The sequence below is a fragment of the Heterocephalus glaber genome, unplaced genomic scaffold, assembly GCF_053883595.1.
Source record: "Heterocephalus glaber isolate CG9 unplaced genomic scaffold, H.glaber_assembly_v1.0 deba00001481, whole genome shotgun sequence".
In the NCBI taxonomy this organism is placed as follows: Eukaryota; Metazoa; Chordata; class Mammalia; order Rodentia; family Bathyergidae; genus Heterocephalus; species Heterocephalus glaber.
Window position 1 is genome coordinate 6,194,489 of NW_028258317.1, and position 15,860 is coordinate 6,210,348.

Here is a 15,860-nt window from a genome sequence, read left to right on the forward strand (position 1 = left end):
GGTCTTCCCTTGGGCCCCCAACTAGTCCCTTCTGTCCCTCAATGTAGCACATACCTTGGGGCCTTTGTGCTAACTCTCTGGCTGGAATGTTTTTCAGAAAGCAACAGGGATAGCCCCCTTACTTCTTTCAAGTCAGTGTCCAAAAGTCACCTTCTCAGACTTTGCTGGCCACCCTGTCTAAAATGTGAACTCTTTACTTGGATGCAGTTCCATCTTTCCTGCTTTGTTTTTCCTCTGTCTGAAAGTATGTGAGTACTTTCATTTACATACTGTATATTTACTTACTAATCTACTTAATTTCTCTCTCTACCAGTAGAATTTCAGCTCCAGGAGAACAGAGACATTTGGTTATTTAATTCATCATTATATTATTAATGCCTAAAACAATTCCCGAAACACTTAAAAGGGCACCATAATTGTTTACTGAGTTAAAAAAAAAAATAGATGGTAATTGTGTAAGATTTTGTCAAGCAGGGCTGAGGTGGAGGGAAGGTAGGAAAAAAGATATGTCAGGTAGTGAGACACATTCTCATTCAAAAGAAATTTATTGTTTTACTTTTCTCTTGTTGTTAACACAAAATACCCAACACCCAATCTTAAAGGGGGAAAGGTTTATTTGGCTCAGTTTGTAAAGGTTTCAGTCCATAACTGGCTGGCTCCAAGGCAGGGTGGCACATGGCAGACAGGCACTGCAGAGGAGAAACAACATGGCACGCACAAAGTAGCAAAAGCAACAAGGGGCTTCACAGAGTCTTTCTGCCCCTTTTATCTTTTTCAGGCTACCAGGGATTAGGGTGATGCCAAACCAGTCAGTATACTGGTTTAGTAATCACACATCCTTAATCCCAGCATCACACACTCTAGATTCAGCCACCACATGAGACTGTGGGGGACATCTAGACCCAAACCAAAACATTTATTAAACACCTGCTCTCCCAGATGCAGAGCTAAGTACTGAAGATACAATGATAAATAAGACCAAAACAACAAGTGTCTCCCTTTCCAGCATTCACAATCCAGAGGGCAGGGAGACAGTCATAAAACATCTGTGCCAACACTGTAGCAAGGAAAAAGTAGGAAGCAGAGGAGGTATCAAATGGATCTCATGAATGGAATCAGGGTAAGGGTCCACAGGAGACAAATCTAAAGCAAGGACCTAAAGAATAAGTAAGGACCAGGTGTGGACAACAGGAATAAAACAAAACACGTAAAGGTACAAAGGTGATAAAGTATGTGGCACAGGTGAGAAAGAGAAGATCAGTGAGACTGACCCAGACTGTGATGAAAGACATAGCTGCCTGGACAGGCAAGCTGAAGCTAGATCATGTAGGGCCTTATAAATGGTATTAACAATGTTAGTAAGTTTGGTGTCCATTCTAAAGACACTGGAAAGCCATTGGGAGTTCACTAGGTGCAATGTGGAGAATGAATCAGAGGTGACCAGGAGAGATTAGTCAGACGACTATAGATTTCCACCAAGCAAAGATGACTTGGACTAGGGTGGGAATGGGAATGCAAAGAAACATTTCAAAAGCATTTAGGCACACTTATGAAAACTTCATGACTGATTATATGTGGAGGGAAAGGGAAAAATTAAAAATGATGCTTAATATCAATTCAGACCAGAGTGGCTGAGGTATTCTGATTTGGAATCCTATTCTGTTCAAAAGGATAGGCGACTCGGGAGAAATGAAGTATAGGGAGGGTGGTTAAAAGTGATATTCCAATTTTAGACAGTTTGAGGTACTTGTAGAGCATCCTATTGGACCTAGACAGTTGGCACAGAGACAGAGATTTTAGAATTTCGAAATGGTCACCATACAAATAATAACAGCCGAGAAGTGCATGAGACCAGCAAAGTGAGTAGGCAGAGTTGAAATTCTCTACCTGGATGAAATGTGACCCTCCTGAAATTGTAAGCAAAATGTGATGTGCAAATTCATGTGTATTTTTCTCAGATAGACACAATACTTCACAGTTTTGAACAGATTATCAGTGGTCCCTACAGAGAGTAAAACTAAGAGTAAAGTAAGGCCAAAAGAAAGACAAAAAGAAGAAAAAGAAGAGCCAAGGATATACTAACATTGCAAAATACAACAAAGGTATAGAAATGGAAAAGTATGGGAGAGAAAATGACATTTCTATTTACTGCTACAATGTTTGTCTTCCCCTTATATGTGTACTATTAATTGCAAGAATAAAAACTGAGTCACTGGCTGCAAATTGTTTTTTATATTAAACTGAAACAAGAAAAAAAAAACCTTTGAAAGACATTTCACAAGAGGTATTATTTTTAAAAAGGCATTCTCTTATTCTAGTTAACTGGAAAAATAGGACATCCCCCAAGGCAATTTCAATGTCAATACTATATAGTGATATATAGTCTCAAAATCAACTTTTCTAGCAATTGTACTGAGAAATATGTGCCATGAGCCAATGACAATATATTTTTTTAATTCAACCACTTTGAGATACAAATACCATAAAGATTACCTGTGTAAACTATGCAATTCTATTTTTGAGTTGTTCATCCATCATTAAAATCTAATTTCAGAATATTTTCCTCACTCCAAAAAGAAACCCTGTATCTATGTCCAGTCACTCCCCATTCTTTTACATCTCCTACTCCACCCCAGTCCTAGGTACCTACTGATCCTTTTTTCTATAAATTTGTCTGAACATTTCATATAAATGGAAAATTACAGTATCTGGGTTTTTTTGTTTTTGTTTTTCTGTAGGTGGCTTCTTTTCCTAAACACAATGCTTTCAAGATTCATCATGCTGTAGCATATATAAAAATTTTATTCCTTTCTGTGGCTAAATAATATTCCACTGTATGTTTATTCACTTATCAGTTAATGCACATTGATGCTGTTTTTCCTTTTTGGTCATTATGAGTAATGCTGCAATTACTTTGATGTACAGGTTTTTTGGGTTGACTTAGGTAGGTATCAAGGAGTCAAATTACTAGGCCACATGGTAACATTAGTTTAATATTTTAAGGAACTGCTAGACTGTTCATCAGAGCAGCTGCACCATTCTATATTACATTAGCAATGTATCAGGGCCCCAATCTTCCATATCATCAAAAGTTGAAAGGGCCCATTTTATAGCTAGTCTAGTGTATGTGAAGAGGTGATTTTGGTTTGCATTTCCTTGATGACTTATGATGTTAACATTTTTCACTTGTTTATTCATATGCCTATTCATTCGTGTATCTGTTTTGGAGAAATAACCATTCAAATCCTTTGCCCATCAAAATTCTTTTAAATTTGTTAGAAAAACAAGAGTGGGGCAGAGACAGGCAGTAGATGTTGTCATGACATTATGAAAAAAAATTTATCAGGAGAAAAAAGGATAAAAGTAGAGAAAAGGAAAAGATCACACAGGAGAAAATATAAGAGGCAAAAGGACTAGAGGTCAAAGATTGGCTGCCAAAAAAAATATATATATATGCAAGCCGGAAAGACAAGCTTGTGACCAGAATAGGGGAATTCTTGAATTATCTGAATTGATTTTATAGGTACAGCAATAAGGATGATGACAAGATCAAGCTGTAACTATGGAAGAGTGAATCCTGAAAGCTTCCACTGAGAACTTTTTTTTTTTTTTCTGGTACTGGGGATCGAACTTGGGTCCTTGCGCTTGTGCAGCAGGCAGCGAAACCACTGAGCTAAATCCCCAGCCCAACTGAGAACTATTTAAAGACTTCCTAGAGCTACAGTGAGAATCAATGAGACAGAATATGGGAAAGTGCTTCGTAGAAAACATAGATGTAAAATTGGTTTGAATACCTGTATTTTCCCATCTTGATTAAAATGGAAAGAAGCTTTGATAGGTAACTTCAAAACTTCCTTTGGAATATGATAATGAGGATGACTACGATAAATAGCAGCTAATGATTATAGGGCCAGGAACTGAGCTAAGGAGTATATAACACTGTATTTATTCTTCCAAAATAATGTAGAAATGGATACTACTATTATGTTCATATTACAAGTGAAGCTCTTTAGGCTAAATAGTAGTATCACTGTCATTTTCTACAGGTAAACTAGCCTTTGGTTTTCTATCTGATATACCTTTATAGATATATCCCTACTTACATGAAAAAAATCTTATCCATTATAGAAAAACTGAAAATAGTTTCCATTGTATTGCTTTTATCTGTATATTAGAGAATCAGTTTTTTTCCATACTTGAACATTCCAACCTTGGCAGTATTTAATTTCTTTATTGCTTCAACAATGTATAAATTATCTCCTCTCTACAATAAAGGTAAGTATAATGTTCATTTCAAAATATTTAATTCATCTGGAATTTAGTTCCCATGGTATGAGATTAAAATAGATTTAAATGTAGCTTTTTTCTTATTATCATTCAGCCTAATACATTTTGCTAAGTATGTAGCTTGTTTTCACAGATTTTTTTCCCTTGGTTTCTCACTTATTAAGCCACTATAGGTTTATTTCTTCTCTATTTTTTGCCATCATTGTTACCAACCCATTTTTAGTTTATAATTTAGTTTGAGTTTTGGGTTTTTTGGGAGAAGGTTGCTGCAGATAGAATCCAGGGCCTCAAGCTAGGCAAGTGCTCTACCACTGCAACTACCCTATCCCCTGTTACTCAATCTACATTTAAGTAGTCTCATTGATGTACTTTGGAACAAGTTTAGGCTAGAATAGCAAAACTCTTTCTATTTGCTTCTAAAGTACACAATTATTAATCTGGTGATGAGAACTATACATGCAATCTTCACTCAATGAGGAAAAACACCCTCACTCCCAAACGTTTGTTGTGACCAGTACACTAACTGACAACATTTAAAAATCAGAAGATCAATGGGTCTTGTATACTCTCCCCCTTCTTCCCACCAAATGATGTCTATCCTCCTGAAAAATTAGCAAAATGAGCTACTCTATCCCATGCCAAACCTCAGCTAGAATCAAGCAGCAGCTACCGTTTTATACAAGGCATACACATATAATACAAAGTCCAGTATTTCCTCTTGTCTCATATGCAGCCCACTTAATGTGATTTACAGTGTCTGGCTAGAAGCTTTTAGGTTTGCAAAATTTGGTGAAACCCACAGGTTTTCTTTCTGCCTTCAAAGCCAGAAAATTCATAGCTTATGTGGTACTCACTTCAATAATTATAGTCAGCCAAGATTTCTGGTCCAATCTTTTCTGCACTTCTACTATATGGCTCCTGATCTTTCATTTTCATTTCATTGTCATATATGCAACTAATTATAACCCTTTTAAATTATTTTGTGAACAAGAATAATTTTTAAAAAGTGCCCCCCGAAGTTCTTGTCTGCTTTTTCACTCTGTGATATATACTACTTTAGATCAAGTTTTATTCAACATCCTATTAGGATCTTAGCTGATACTGTATTGTCTATAAATTAACTTTGTTAGTGTTGTCATCTTTATGAAGACTACATGCCAGGAATAGATTATATTTCTCCTATGTGTTGCTTTCTTTCTATTGAAGTATTCTAATTCTATTTGGCCTTGTTTGTTTATCCTCTTAGGTTTTATTTTTAAAAACTGATCTTCATTATATTTCCTGTATAGTAAAAAAAATTAATGACTGAATATACCTAGGAATGTGTTTTGTAACCTATAATTTAAGCACCTTATTTCAAGACATATTCTTGTTGCATCTCCTCAACATTCCATGTTATAAAACCCATTGTCACTGAAAATAATATTATTTTTCTAATGACCTACACTTATTCCATTTATCTCTTTTATATGATTGTTGCAACTAGTTATTTGAAACAATGATTTAAAAAGATGACACATCCTTTTTTTTAAAATTTGAGGTAAAAGATTTCTATTTCTCTGTAATATTGGTAGCTGCCCCTAATAGATTCTTCCCTCTCTGAAACTTAAAATCTATTTTCAACAAAGGTGCCAAGATAATTCAATGGGGAAGACAGTGTTCTCAATAAATGCTACTGGAATAACTATAATTTTGTATGAGAGCTTCGAGGAGATTAATCTTGACTTTTTCTTTGCATTATCAAAAAAAATGGATCATAGACAAAAACATATGAGCGTAATAAAAATAATTCTAACAAAAAACATAGAAAAAATCTTTGTGGCCATGCTTTCTTAGCTAGAACACAAAAAGCATGAACCATTAATAAAAAGATAAGTCTGACTTTGTCAAAAGATGCCGTTAAAAAAACAAAACAAAAGGAGGGCTGGGGATTTAGCTCAGTGGTGCCGCTGCCTGACTCACAAGTGCAAGGTCCTGAGTTTGATCCCTGGTACCAAAAAAACACAAAAACAACAACAACAACAAAAAAAGGAAGCTGGCCATAGTGGCTCATGCCTGTAATCCCAGGATTTAAGAAGTGGCAGGAGGATTGAGGCGGCTGGAGGATTGCCGCAAGTTCCAGGCCAGCTATGGCTACATAGTGAGTTCAAGGTCAGCCTGAATTGTACAGTGAGACCATGTCTCAAAAAAAAAACAAAGCAAAACAACAAACCACAGATTAAATATTCGCAAAATACATATCTGACAAAGGTCTTGAATCTAGATTATAAAAGGAACTCTTGTAACTCATTAAAAGAAACCACTCTGTTTTAAAATATGTGCAAAAAGTATGAATACTTCACACAAAAAAGGTGAATGGTCAATCAGTATTTAAAAAGATGCTTAGTATTCATTAGTCACTAGAAATTGCTGAGTTAAATCCACAATGAGATATTACTACACACCCACTAGAATAGCTACAAATAAAAGGACTGACGATACAAAATATAGGTAAGAAGGTAAAGCAACTACAACCCTCCTACTTTTCTAGTGGGAATGCAAAATGGTGCAACCACTTTACAAAAGTTGACAATTTCTTCTAAATTTAAATATAACTCCACCATATGACTCATCAATACCAATCCTAGGTATGTACCCAAGAGTAATGAAATATTTGTCCCCATAAAATCATGTACACAAGTTTTCAAAGGAGTATTATTCATTACGGTGAAAAAAATTCATATTCAGAAGTAACCCGAATATTTTTAAAAAGATGAACAAACAAAAAATGTGTGATAATCATACAAAGGAATACTGGTGAGCAGTTTAAACTGAACAAAATACTGATATATTTAAACAACATGAATAAATCTCAATGACATTATTATGCTACGTAAAAAGAAAAAGGCAAGGGCCGGGGATTTAGCTCAGTGGTTCCAGTGCCTGCTGTGCAAGCACAAGGTCCTGAGTGTGATCCCCAGTATAAAAAAAGAAAAAGAAAAAGGCAGAAAGAAAACATAGCATAAGATTCCATATGTATGACATTCTAGAAAAGCAAAACTATTATAACTGACAAAAAAACGATTGCTGGTAACCTGGGAATGAGGATAGGAGCAAGAACTGACTACAAAGGACACATGGTAATTTTTCAGGGATGAAAGAAGTATGGAGTGATGCATGACTGTACACATTTACCAAAATGCAAACTGTATATGTAAAATGAGTTAAATTTTACTGTATATGTTATACCTCAATAAAACTATAAAAATAAAATATTTAAAATTTCCTTTTCAGAGGTGAGCTGATCCCAGCACCCAAAACGAAGCTCCTTGCCTCCATCCCAGGCTCCTAGGGCAGAGAAGCTCAGCCAGGCCCAGCACCGGGAAGGAAGCTCCTCGCCTCCATTCCAGGCTCCTAGGGCAGAGAAGCTTAGCTGGTCCCAGCAACTGGAAGGAAGCTCCCCCGCTGCCATCCCAGGCTCCTAGGGCAGAGAAGCTGAGCCAGTCCCAGAACCCAGAAGGAAGCTCCCCCACTGCCATCCCAAGCTCCTAGGGCAGAGAAGCTCAGCCAGTCTCAACACTTGGAAGGAAGCTCCCCGCCTCCATCCCAGGCTCCTAGGGCAGAGAAGCTGAGCCAGTCCCAGCACCTGGAAGGAAGCTCCCCGCCTCCATCCCAGGCTCCTAGGGCAGAGAAGGCTCCTAGGGCAGAGAAGCTGAGCCAGTCCCAGAACCCAGAAGAAAGCTCCCCTGCTGCCATCCCAAGCTCCTAGGGGAGAGAAGGTGAGCCACATGGGCCCCAGAAGCACCTCCCCCCCCCCGTGGAAATGAGAAGACACATAAACAAGCCTCAAAAACAGAGTTCCAGATCATGTACAGCAACCCCCAAGGGAAACGAGATGGAACAATCTGATACTCAACCACCTGGACTCTCTGAACTGGCAACAAAAGAGGATCTGGGAAAAATGAAATCAGAGATAATTACTCAGATAACAGCAAAGATTTTGCTCATGGTGCAAGATATGATTAATAAATCCAGAGGACACAGATAAAAAAAATTGAGGATCTGAGGAACATGATGAAATCCCAACATAGGAAACAAATGGAATCCATAAGACAGATACAAACAGATTTCCAAGAGATTAAAAAATCCATTGAAAGTCTGCGCTGCAGAATGAACCAATGTGAGGAAAGAATTTCACATATAGAAGATAAGATTGCAATTAGTGAGGAGGAAAAGAAAAATTGCTTTAAAATTGTAAGGGAACATGAGAAATCAATCCAGCAGTTGCTAGATGATACAAAGAAGAATAACATAAGACTGATTGGAGTCAATGAAGAAAGAGGAGACAGTGCAGATGACATAAAAAAACTGTTCACAGAAGTGATGGCAGAAAACTTCCCAAGCAGGGGAAAAGAACTTGACATACAGATAAGTGAGGCATATAGGACTCCAAATAGCCTTAATCAAAAAAAATCTACACATAGGCATATAATAGTTAGGATTCCAGAAATCCAACAGAAGAACAAAATTCTACAAGCAGTGAGAGAAAAGAAACAAATCACATACAAAGGAAAGCCCATCAGAATCACAGCAGACTTCTCAATGCAAACCCTCAAGGCAAGAAGAGCTTGGAGTGATGTATTTCAAGCCCTAAAGGAAAACAGCCTCCAACCCAGATTGATGTACCCTGAAAAACTATCTTTCAAAATTGATGGAGAAATAAGATACTTTCATGATAAAGAACACCTCAGGAACTTTATGAATACCAAACTGGCACTCCAAAAAATTTTAGACAATACCCTAGGAAAAGACAATGAGGATCACAACCCCAGGAAACCCAGCAGAATGAATCCACTGGGCGTGACAAATTAAACCCAAAGGGGGAGAATCCAACAAAAAGAAAAAGTCATGACAAGGCTTTTAAAACTTTGAACTTCAGCTCCCTAATGAGTGTATAATTCAATCTTATTATTGTACTGATTAGTATTTTTCTGATTCTAGAGTTGCACACCATTCCTTGTGCTATACTGGCTATTTATCATCTTCTTAGGTCTACATTTTAATTGGGTTGTCTATTAATGAGCTCTAAGAATTCTTTATATATTCTGCTCATAGGTTATATGCATTGTAAATATGGTCTGTTTAAGGAACACTTTTCATTTTAATGATGCCATTTAAAGTTCTAAATTTTGATGGAATCTCATTTATCAATTTTTTTCTTTTATACATCATGTTTTTTGTATCCTAGGTAGTTCTTGCCTACCCTGAATTCATAAATATTTTCCCTTATAATTTCTTCTTAAAGTTTTATACTTTTAGGCTTTCTTATTTAGGTACATAGATCCCTTCAAGTTATTTTCATGTATGGAAAAAAGAGTTGAGGTTAATTTTTTATATACAGATACCAGGTAGGGTTCTGGTGCAGTTTGCTGAAAACACTATCTCTTCCTCGGCTCTTGAACTGAGTTTATATTCTATAAAATGCTAATGTTAAATAATCTTTCAAAACTCAGTGGACCATATATGTGTGGTTCTAGTTCTAGATTCTCTGTTTTATTCCAATGATCTATATGTCTTTCCTTACACCAACACTGCCTTGATTACTGTAGCTTTAGAAGAAGTCTTAAAATCAGGTACTAAACGTCTTCCAACACTGTTTTTGTTTTTAACTTTTCTAGGTCCTTTGTACTCCTACATAACTTTTAAATTTCAATATCCAATTCTTCATTTATAGCAAGTATACACAGACCTGAATTTTTATATATACCTTGTGTTTTCTAATCCTGCTCAATTCAAGTACAAGTCCTAGGGGCTCCTAGAGATTTCTTAGTATTTTCTCTGTAGATGATCATTTCATCTACATATAAAGATTGTGGTTCTGCCATGCCAATCCTATCCTAGTTGTGTCATTTTTTTGCCAGACTATGTCGGTGGGGACTAGGTTTCAAAGTTTATTGGACAGATAAAGAGTAAGCATATCTGCCCTTGTTCCCCACCTCAAGGAGAAAGCATTGTATCTTCTCCATTCATATAAGGCGGTCTCGCTGGAAGTATGGAGTACATGACTTTAATCTGTTGAGAAGTTTCTGTTCTACTTCTAGTCTCCTGATAGCTTTTACCATGAACAGCTGTAGAATTTAGTCCAATACTTTTTCTCTAACTAGTGACAGGATCATATGGCTTTTTCCTTTCCTCTGTTAAAATGATGACTTTTGGGGGTGGATCTTCCAATGCTGAACCAACACTGCCATACCTATAACAAAACCCCTTTCTACATCCTGCCAGATCTGACTTCTAATAGTTTGTTTTGTTAAACAAATTTCTATCTATTTTCATACTTTTTTCTTCTATTATCTTTATCCAGTTTTAGGATTAACACAATGTTGAGTTCCTAAAATGAGGGGAGAAGTGTTCCTTCTTTTTTCTGCTTTAATTGTTTGATGTAATTTATCAGTTAAAATGTTTATGAGCCTGCTGTTGTCATATAGGTAGGTTTTCAAGCTAGGAATATACTTTCTTTAATAGGTGCTATTCAAATTTTATATTTCCTCCAGAGTTAGTTTCATTAATTTGTCTTCCAAGGTACTTCTTAGAAGTTGTCAAATTTATTTCAAAAAAGATTTTTGTAATATGCTTTCTATATCCTTTTAAATTCTATAAAATCTGTGGTAATGACTCCTAGATCTTAATATTGTAATTTAAAAAATGTATAACTGATATTGTGTAACAGGAAGAAAAGGTCTAAAAGAGCAGGGGAATTGGGAGGGGTAGGGGAAGGGAAAAAAGGGAAAGGAAAAAATATGAGAAGAGGAAAAAATGGAAACAAGGTCTTTGCAAATAGGGAAGGGTGGAGGGGGTGAAGGGAGGGCAAGGGAAGGGGAAAAAAAGTAAGAACCAAGATACTCATGTAATGGTACAAGATCCCAATGATGAATGTAACTGTAATTTTGTACCTAAAATGTACCAATAAAGTTAATGGGAAAAAAATAAAATAAAATTTCCTTTTCAAAATGCACTTTAAAAAATTCAACTTAGAGTCCAGTGTGTAGTAAAAATTTAACCTTACTTAGAGAGAGATCTGGACCTTGACTTCCAGAGTTAATCTCTAAGCTTCATGGAAGTATCTTTGTTTACCTGGGTCTTGAGTCATGGCTAATAGTCTAAAATATATAGGATTTAGGGTAAAGGTGGGGCTAAGCTAGATAGTATTGAGGGTAGGGGTTGACCATTCTAGAGAGACCAATGTCACTTACACTTAGTGTTTTTCATCACTTGGTATCAGCTTGACCACTGGGGCTAGAGGTTGGAGACTGAGTCAGCCATATAATGGAGTCCTGGGGTAAAAATTCAGAACACTGGGATTTGGAGGAGCTTCCCTAGTTAGCCACACTCTTGGATTCTGACTCTGTGCTACTCCACTCTCCAAGAGTAAGAACACTGGATGTTTTTCTCTCTTTATCCCTTTTTTGTTAGGTGATTTTAATCTGTATTCTTTCCCTGTAATAGATTATAAGCATGAGTATAATAGCTTTCAGTAAATACTGTAAGTCTTTATGGAAAATTACTGAACCTAAGAATGGTCTTGTGGACCCCTGGACCTGCAAGTTGTGTTAGTAAGTAAGGGTCTAGTAACTTGTCAGTACCCTAAAACTCTCACACTTAAACACAAATAGTTGACAAACAAAGGACCATAAAATTCATAGTTGAAGTGGTTAATAATTACCTACAGTATATTACAAAGGTCATTATCTCTGTGGTTATATACAATGACAAAAGCTTTTTACAATTTTTATAGTTATCAAGTTAACCTGGAACCAACCCACACTGCACTGAGCATGTGTATCAACTGTCTAACTTAGATATGGCAAGTATACATACCTAGTCATAAAACACAGAGAAACACCAATTGCGCCATCCTTGCTGAGTTTTATGTCATCTAATTCTGTTAACTGGCTTTTCATTTCCCTGTTTAGAATCTGCAAACCATTTTGACTTCCAACTCTTCCATTTTCTAAGGTATGTAGTTGGATCTCTCTTTCAAATTGCTAGTAGTAGTATCCACAGCAAGTCTTATCCTACATGTAGAGTTATGCTAGCAGTACAGATGTTGCCTTTGCAAGGAGATAAAATTCAAGCTAAAGTGTAGTATAGCCACAAAATGTGACATACATATTTTCCAGAGATGTCACCATAAATTTGCCTTCTGAAAGTTTAGCTATCACTTTTACAACTTGAGAACATGAAAGTTTTTAAAAACTTGCATAACTAATTTAGTACGCTTCAGTTTAGGACATTATAAATGTTATTGTTTCTGAATATTTGTAAATTTGTGGGATATAAAGTCCACAAACACAAGTTGATGTGAGATATGCATCAAACCTGCTCTTTCTCATTTTAAACTAAAATAAGAGAGGTGGTAAGTTAATGCAGAAATCAGAGTATCTGATAGGAGACAAAGAATGCTTTACCTCAAAACAATGCTGAAGTCCTTAAAGGTTTAGAACATTTCCATTTATTCAAACTTATCCCTGAGTGTGGGAAGAAGCATAAGAGCTACTGGGCTGCTCTGAAGAATTCCTCAATAGCAGATGGGTAGAACACTCTAAAAAAATGGACCACTCCTTATCTTCTAAGTTTGTAATTTCCATGAGACAGAGTCAAGAGCTAATTCCGATGTGTGCCAGTCTTCTCCCAGCTTTAGCCTGGCCTGCAAGAATTCCAATCTATAGGGCCAAGGATTTAGCTCAGTGTTTCTGGCGCCTGCCTCACAAGCACAAGGGCCCGAGTTCGATCCCCGGAACCAAGAAAAAAAAAGATTTCCAATCTATATACTTAGTCCACAATGTTCCTCAGCCAAGAAGAACCAAGCTTGGTATTTTAACCAGAAACCCAACCTTACTGGAAGCTGGGCTCTTACAGCTACCTCTTAGCCCAAAATCTCACCAGCTTCCTTCCAATCACTATTATGTGTACCCTCCTTTAAGAAACCTATTTTATTTGACCTTCCCCTGAAAGAATGCAAATCCTATCCTAAACCCCTAACCTGCCTAACTGGGAATCTAAAGCTGCCTAAAATTACCCTGTCTCTGAGCCTCCAGGCATTGCTGAAAGACTCTTCAACTCACATGAACAACCTACAGCCAAGATGCTGTCCTGAAGAAAGACGGTTAGAGAGATTCAAGAATGAGAAAGATTTGACCCAGTGTCACTGAAAAGAAAGGAGTCATGAGCTACAGAATATAGGCTGTAAAATATTTAGGCTGACTGTAGAAGCCAATAATAACTACTCCTACCTGACAGTCAGCAAATGTGATAGTTTAGATTTAGAATGTCCCCCCAAAATCTCATGTGTTCAGAGGTGGGGCTTTTAGAAGGTGATTGGATCATGGGCACATAGATTAAACTATGGATGAGTCCAGAGCTAAATGTATGTTAAAAAGTGGGGCATGGTGGGAGGTTGGTCACTGAGGACGTGACCTGGAAGGATATTTCTTTTTCCCCAGCTCCTCTCTTCTCTCTGCTTCCTAGCTGCCATAACATGAGCAGCTTTCCTCCACCCAGACCTTTTCACCATGTCATTTCTGACCATAGATCAAAACCTCTAACACTGTGAGACAAAACAAACCTCTTCTCCTGTAAGTTATGGGTGTCGGGTATTTTGCCCTAGTGATGAAAAGGTGATTAAGACAGCAAGGAAACAGGATCCCAGTCCTACAGCCATCTGAAACTGATGTCAATCCCTGAATGAGGAGACCATTCATTCACCAGAGTCACAATAAAGGACTGCAGCCCTGACAACACTCTGATTTTTAGTCTTATGAAACCTACAGCAAAGAACCAGCTAAGCTGTGCTGTGTGCAGATTTCTGTTTTAGGGAACTTCATTGTCTTCAGTCATCTAGTTTGCAGTAATTTGTTACAGGAACAATAGAAAACTAATAATATAATGGTAGTCTCAGTTCTACCATAAAATTGCCTTACTTTTCTCTCCCTTCCAGCCTTCTTCTAGGAACCCAGGAAACTAGAATCACCCAGTGTTCAACAGATAGCACTTGTACAGGATGTTCCACATTGTATGGTCACCATTTATCTCAGTATCTTGTCTTCCTCACTAGAATGCAAGCTCTTCAAGGACACAGACTATGAATATTTCTCTTTTTCTCTTTTTAATTTTCTTCATTAATGCAAGTAATATAGATTGTAGAAAACTTAGAAAAACTATGAAAGAAAATCGAAAGCACTCATAATTCAACAGTAAATTGTACTGTTTACATTTTAATGTTATTCTATACTTTCCTAAGCACATGCACATTTTTATATACAACAAAAAATTAGGGTTGGGCCAGGGATTCAGCTCAGTGGCATCACACCTACCTTGCAAGCGCAAGGTCTTGAGTTCAATCCCTGGTACCAAAAAATTAGGGTAGATTGCTGTGGTGATGCATGTCTGTAATTCTAGCACAGTGGGAGCTAGAGGCAGGAGGACAGGGTTGATCAATTTATTGACTTAGCATAAGCTTGTCTCAGGATAAAACTATTTAAAAAGGAAAGATAACCAGGCATGGTGGCACACACCTGTGATCCCAGCACTGGGAAGAGGAGGCAGGAGGATCCCCTTCAGTTTGAGGCCAGCCTGGGCTACACAATGAGTTCAAGGCCAGCCAGAAGTACATGGTAAGACCCTGTCTCAAAAAATAAAAATTAAAAAAATTAGAAGGGAAGGGGATGTAGCTTAGTACAAAGACCCAGAGTTCAATCCTCTGTACTGGTGTGTGTGTGGGGGGGGGCTATATATACTGCTTTATAACTCATTTTTCCCTTATAATGTATGCAGATAATAACATATCAAGTCCAATTTGGACATACTTCATCAGTTTTACAGACTCAACAGTGCTACAGACTGGCCCTTCCATTATAACATCTCGGATGCACTTAGAACTTTCTCTTCACAACACTTCCTCCAGCTGTAATAAATTTTGATTGTTTGATGATTTTTAAAAGTTCTGCTTCCTCTACTATAATATTTGTGAGATAGAAAAACTTTTGCCTATGTATTTTAAGCGCCTAAACCAAGAAGGTGGCCAAGAAGTAGAGTGCACAAATGAATGAATTAATTTACCCAATCCCCCTCTTTTTGGCCATGAGGTGTATCATTAGCACACAGTTGATTTTCAATGAATGATTGCTGAGGGCTAAATAATACCCAGAAATTTTAAGAACAGTAAATAGTCCTTCAGTAAACAGCAATTAAGTCAAATCAAGAAGATGAGAAATAAGTACTATACTAGGACCCTCAAAGCAAGTATGTTAGACAATTTTATCTGTATTTTTCTAATGCTTTTTCTGTTTCAAATGGGTATAAGTATGTACAGTCAACAAGATTTTATAACTCTTCAAAAGAGACACGTCTTATACATTGAATAAAATTTTCTTACATGGTTATATGAGATAATACAAGCCAGAGAGTAATTATTTAAAGAGTGACTACATTCTTCATATTGGTACAATATCACTACCAGTCACCTAAATAATTCTTCACATAAATTCATAACTATTTAGCAATCATGGCACAGACTCATAACCTCATGGAACCAG

The 15,860-nt window shown here is 36.9% G+C and overlaps 1 protein-coding gene across 7 annotated transcripts in view; it reads right to left on the reverse strand.

The window, feature by feature from the left end:
- Slc44a1 (solute carrier family 44 member 1) overlaps nucleotides 1-15,860 on the reverse strand; it is a 487,317-nt gene that overhangs the window by 111,593 nt on the left and 359,864 nt on the right. The window lies entirely within an intron of this gene.